This window comes from Lactuca sativa, chromosome 4 (genome assembly GCF_002870075.4).
Source record: "Lactuca sativa cultivar Salinas chromosome 4, Lsat_Salinas_v11, whole genome shotgun sequence".
NCBI classification, from domain to species: domain Eukaryota; kingdom Viridiplantae; phylum Streptophyta; class Magnoliopsida; order Asterales; family Asteraceae; genus Lactuca; species Lactuca sativa.
Window position 1 is genome coordinate 88,630,685 of NC_056626.2, and position 7,088 is coordinate 88,637,772.

Genomic DNA, 7,088 nt, shown 5'->3' on the forward strand with positions numbered 1-7,088 from the left:
TTTGGTCCAATAATTTAGCCCAAATTTTGATTTATGTTCTCCGATGCTAGGATGGAGGGCAAGGTAAAAAGCGTGCAATCGAATCGACGATGCAGATGTAATCGACATTTTTATTAGCTGATTGTCAATCGACGCCTAGAAAAATGAACTTTGTTGAAGAACGAGGAGTCGACTTCTTCTCTAAATCTAATTTCTACTTTTTGAATTCTCTTTCACCTATATATAGTGATTTGGCGATATTTATGAGTTGGGGTTTTAACAAACTTTGTCGTTCATTGTATTTCTTATTTTTCTGATTCCTAATTATAATTTCTCCTATTTTATCACTATTTTTGGGGTAGTTCGATCGTTGAAGTTGTATACTTGGCGTTCGTAGGATGAAACTTCAAAGCTATCAGCTAAAGAGGTAATTATCGGTTCTATTCTTCAATTTCTGATTCCCAATTTGTTTGGAATATATATCAGTTTTGTTTGAAATATGCATCTTTGATATCATATTTGTTTGTTTGATTATAGTAGTTTTGTTTAGGATGTTTAATTTTTAATTTCTTAGGGTTTGATTCAGGAGTAATACTGTAAGAGTTGGAATATGTGCTTAATTTTTTAGTTCAAAATTAGGAGTTGCTATAGGCATGATTTTTGTGGTATGCTTTAGGTATAAGTTCTATGGTTTTATGTATGAATTTCAAGAGTTCCAATATGAATTCTTATGCTTTGTTTATGTTATTAAGGAGGTATACTTTTCTATTGAATTTTGAACTTTTGATTATTTTGGATATTTTGAGGCATCAACTAGGGGAAGTAGTATACAATTTTCCATTGTTATTTGTTGCTATCAGACATAGTTTTTTTTAATTGATCTAATATTTATGATTCTATGATTCATTTTCCATATCACTTTACACACTAAAACTGAAAAAACACAAACTTTGGTAATTTTTTTTGGTTTTGAAACAACAGGGGTAAATTAGGAAGGATATTGATAACATTGTATGATCTCAATGACTCAATAGCATTGACTTTAGTTTGTTTTTTTTCTAGTTTATAGATAGCAGGGGTAAATTAGGAAAGATTTTTATTTTAGATTTCTGCTTTGTATTTTTAGTGTATTTTAGTTCTTTTAATCTTATATCATCAATATCTTTAATCACTTTTATTTATTTTTTTATAGTTAAAAGTGTATTAAAATGGTGAAATCTTTTCATTGAATTTTAGTTAGTAGGATCTGAGTGAAATACCTGAGATTACAGATAATGAGGTGGCTGTGGCAAGAGAAGGAATAAAAATTGAGAACGGAAGACAATTTACAATCCAATTTCTTTGGAACAGAGCAAATGCATGAAACAAGGAAATGTGACAAATGGCTTCTGGAGCATAATGTAATGTTCTAAGAAAAGGCATTATCACCTTTGAAGAAGAAAATTTTGCTTGAAAACTAATTATATGTTGTTGAATACGTTTTTTTATGATATATATATATATATATATATATATATATATATATATATATATATATATATTTGTAGTTATATGTGTGTGTATGTGTGTTTTTATATTGCACTTGTTTTGTATAAACATAGGGGCATTATTTTATCACTTTGCCCTGGGCATTAAAACTCAATGGACCGGCCCTGGGTGGATGACTTCATTTGTAGTATCACAACACATGCATTATAGTAATCAAAGTACAAAAAACCATTGCATTAATAAGTATAAGTTCTTACATGTGTTCAATCATTGTATATTGACACCAAAAATAGTTATAACAAAAGATAGAAGACATGACTCAAAACAGCTCCATCTTCTCAAAAGCTTGGGGAGTACCTGTCTACTGATTTCCTGAGAATACAAGTAATTTGAAAAGAGAGTATCAACATAAAGTTGAGTGAGTGCATAAGTATTTATGTTTGAACGTATGTTTTTTGTTTCTTGAATATGTAAATTGTTCCAGAAAAATCCTATATTTTTTGTTGTATATGAAAAGTAGTTTTATTCATATAAAACCGTTCTGTTTGTAAACCAGTGTTCTATATTTGTATTCTTTTGTATAAACTGTAAAAGTGAGTGTGTCTGGCTTCACCAGCTGTTAATGTAAACTGAGATGTAATACTGTAAAATTGTATTTTAGTAAACTGGTACTTTGAAAATGTACTCATGTTTAGTTAATTATACACCAACCGTATTATTAATATTTTTTGAATGAGTTATTATAACCATACTGAGACCAGATGGCCTGAAACAACGCTTTGATGGCGTCAAAAACTGTTGATAACAACTGTCACTCGTAGGCGTGTATGCCCGACTATAGCTAGCAGTCTGAGTGCGGGGTTGTCAATCCCAATATAGATCTATACACACTTGTTTCGATCCCTAACTGGAGATTACGGTTAAAATGTTAGGACTTTAACTATGTTGTTTAAATGAATTAAACAACCTAAATCTATTGACTCATAAAAAGCATATAGACGTTACGTGTATAATAGAAGCGAAAACCCAATCATTCTGAAATAAATGATTGATAGTATGCTCCTGAATTAGTATTCTTAACATGTATTTGAAAAATGTATACCCTTGATTAGTTTTGAATCAAACCTTTGTTGTAAAATGGTATACTCTAGTATACTTGGTTCGTGAATTAATGTTCATAAACTATACCAATTTTAATTTAGGCATAATGTCTTGAAAGGGTAACGAACTTTCGACTTTGTTCACATTTAGTCATTAAACTTTTTTTCGTTATCTATTTGCCACTGAACTATTGAATCGGTTCACATTTTACCCTTATGACTGGTACATTTTACCCTTATGACCGGTACCAGTCATAAGGGTAAAATGTGAACAATTTCAATAGTTCAGTGGCAAATTGATAATGAAAAAAAGTTTAGTGACTGAATGTGAACAAAATCGAAAGTTCGTTTCCCTCTAAAAGGTTCAATGGCTAAGTATGAACAAACTTCCTCTTGTATAATGATTGAGCAAATTATTTATTTTTGTTAAATTATAGCAATATTTGTTGATGAAGAAATCTATGAAATAAAAAAAATAAAAAAAATAAAAAATAAAACCTAAAAAATATATATTAAAAAAACAAAAAACTGAAACCGAAATAAAAAATCGATGGTTTGGAATTTTCTAAATAAAACTGATGGGTTTTATCCATAAGAACTTTCCTATGTGCGCATGCAAAACCGTAATGCTTGGATCTAGGCTTTCTAATAAACATGCATTGAATCCAAGACTTCTAATGACTAATTAAGTTAAATAACAACATTGAAACAGATCTAGAATCATACCTTTGAGTTCCTTGCTGATCTTGAGGTCTTGGAGCTTCTAGAGTCACAAATGTCACTCCTCTAATGGCTTACAAACACCAATAGCAAGAAAGATGATTTAGGAGAGAGGAGAGGGAAGGAAATCGGCCAGGGTTCTCTTACTTTAGGAGAGGTGGCGATTTCCTTATGCCATGGGGTCTATTTATACTTGTAGACTCCTTAAGGGTTACAACCTAAACCCTAATTGGATAATCTTCTCTTAAGGCTATCCAAATCCTTTCCATAGATAAGCCTTGGACGAATTAGCTATCCTTTTAGCTTCTAGAATTCGTCCCTTGTATATCTACAAGGATTTTCAGTCTAAAGCTTAACTATCAAACAATTGACAGTTTATACCCCTTTATTTAATTAATCTCTTTAAGTCACCAAATTAATTCTAATTAATTCTATGACTTATATTAATCAAATAACAATATATTATTCATTATATTATTCTCATAATATATTAATAATATTTACTCTCTCTTAATAAATCATCCTATCAAGTTGCTATGGTGAAGGCAACCCAAAAGGACTATGCACAACCGGGTCAAATACTTGCCTAATATAGTTGCAGCCTTAGACACTATTCCAACAGTCTCCCTCTTGGATAAGTCTAGTAACTATATGCACAAGTACAATTCGGTTTGCAATCGTAGCTCTCAAAGACGCTGTCAAACTCTGATCTAATCAATCTTGTCCTTTAGATAAGGGATCGTACAGTCCTCTATTAGATATCATGCTGACAATCCTATGGAATGGTTAGTCAAGCATTTAGGTTTCTCGATCTCTGATTTATTTGACATAGAACTTAATCGAACACATCAATTCAGTTCTGACCAGACTCGGCACATAAGTCAAATCAAATCATCGAGCGGCCGAGATATCGCTTTTACCTTCTTAGATAAAAGTTACAGATAAACTTCGACTTATATGCATTTACTTATTTATTAACCAACTATACACAACAATGCGTTTTATAACACCAATTTACTGATGCGTTTTCGCATTATCAATGTACAATCAATTAACAAGTAACAAACCATATATCTAGGTTTTAAGACTATATGATATTATCGTCTTGCGATCACCTTTTATATCGTATTCCATAAGGTGATTCCAGCAAGCGCGGGTTTGTTCCAATGCTCAAAACTAGTTCATAAGCACTCATGAACGTTGCAGCAATCCTTTGCTATGTCTAACACCATTAAGACATTCTACACACCAATTCATGACAATCTTCATTCATATCTACTTCCAACATATGAACGATTGTGGACCATTTGAACAATTTCTATTATTCTTAATAATCTCAATTATTCTGGAAGTCAAAACATGCAAAGTGAAACAATAGTTAAACAATTAACATAAGACAGTAACATTACTTATAAATAAAACTCATTTATTTAATCATCAAATGTTAATTACATTTATCTATTACACGTTTCTAATACTATCTAATCTATGCTAATATCATCCTTCAGCCCAATACTCCTAGCATGCTGCAAGTGCTTAACCCTACTCAGTCCCTTCGTAAGCGGATCTGCTGGGTTATCTTCTGATGATATCCTCTTAACTATGAGTTGTCCTTCTTCTACACGATGTCTGATGAAGTGATATTTTCTGTCGATATGTCTTGATCTACCATGATCCCTCGGTTCCTTGGTCAAGGCAACCGCGCCTTCGTTATCACAGAAAATCTCCATTGGCTCCTTTATGGCAGGTACAACTCCAAGATCACCGATGAAGTTCTTTAGCCATATTGCCTCCTTCGACGCTTCACTCGCTGCAATGTACTCTGATTCGCACGTTGAATCAGCTACGGTCTCCTGTTTGGAACTTTTCCATGTCACTGCTCCTCCATTTAGGGTAAAGACCCAGCCCGACTGCGAACGGTAGTTGTCCCTGTCGGTCTGAAAACTGGCGTCACTATACCCTCGCACCTTCAAGTCATTACTCCCTCCGAGGACTAAGAACCATTCCTTCGTCCTCCGAAGGTACTTAAGGATGTTCTTCACCGCAATCCAATGTGCTTTGCCAGGATTCCCTTGATATCTGCTAACCATGCTCAAAGCGAAGGCTACATCTAGGCGAGTACAAGTCATAGCGTACATGATTGAGCCAACTGCGGAAGCGTATGGTACTCGGCTCATTTCTGCTATCTCAGCTTCGGTACTCGGACTTTGAGTCTTACTCAACTTGGCATTACTTTGTATCGGTAGTTCTCCCTTCTTTGAGTTTTCCATACTAAAACGTTTTAGTACCTTCTCTAAGTAAGTATTCTGACTAAGTCCAATTAGTCTCTTACTTCTTTCTCTTACTATCCTTATTCCCAAAATGTAAGAAGCCTCTCCGAGGTCCTTCATAGCGAAACACTTTCCGAGCCAGGACTTAACCTCCTGCAGGGTCGGGATGTCGTTTCCTATGAGTAATATGTCATCGACATATATAACGAGGAAGCTTACTATTCTCCCACTGGCTTTGACATATACACAAGATTCGTCTTCGCTTCGTACAAAACCAAACTCTTTGACTTTCTCATCGAAGCAAAGATTCCATCTGCGAGACGCTTGCTTAAGTCCATAAATGGACTTCTCAAGCTTACACACTCTATTCGGATGCTTCGGATCCACAAACCCCTCTGGCTGAGCCATGTAAACATCCTCAGCCAACTTTCCGTTAAGGAAAGCGGTCTTGACATCCATTTGCCAAATCTCATAATCATGAAATGCGGCAATTGCTAGCATCACTCTAATAGATTTAATCTTCGCAACTGGTGAGAAGGTCTCATCATAGTCAACTCCGGGAGTTTGAGTAAAGCCCTTCGCAACCAATCACGCTTTATATGTGTGTACGTTCCCATCCACGTCGGTCTTCTTCTTGAAGATCCATTTGCACCCAACGGTCTTACTGTTGGATTAGTGTCTAAGTCCATAACTATTTTGGTATGTACTTGACCCGATGGTGCATGGTCCTTTTGGGTTGCCTTCACCAAAGCAACTTGATAGGATGAATTATGGAGAGAAATGATTAAATATGATTTATTAATATATTATGGGAATAATATATTAAAGGAGAAATCATATTGTTTAATTAATATTAGTCAAGAATTAATTAGTAATTAGTTTTGTGACTAAAAGAGATTAATTAAACTTAAGGGACTGGAATTGTAATTATAAGATAATTGCAATTTGGGCCATGGATTGCCTTTTATTATAAGGTGGACGAATTCTATAGGGGAAGCCCATATGAAGTCGTCCAAGGCTTTAAGAAAGGGCTCCATGGGTTGCTTAGGGCTTAAGCAACCAAATTAGGGTTTCCTTGTTAGATAACCCTAATAGCCTTACTATATATAAGACCCTTATGACTCAAAAACGTGGGGAAACCTCTTTTCTAGGGTTAGAACACGTTTTGGGCAGCCTCCATCCTCTCTCCTCTTCATCCTCTTGCTTATGGTGTTTGTGTACCATTAGAGGAGTGACACTTGTGACTCTAAGCCTTCCAAAGTCGATTCAAGGAGGAATTAGGATTGTTATTACTACATAACAATCAAGGTAATATCTTAAACCTAATTATATGTTAATATTGATTTCCATATGCTAGAATTAGGGTTTATAGTCTTGGATTCAAAGCATGTATAATAGAGAAACCTAGATCCAAGCATTAGGGTTTGTATGAGCACATAGGATGTCTTATGACCAAAACCCATCAGTGGTATCAGAGCCTAGCTTGGTTTCAATTGTATTGATGCATTAGATATCTGGAAAATTCGATTTT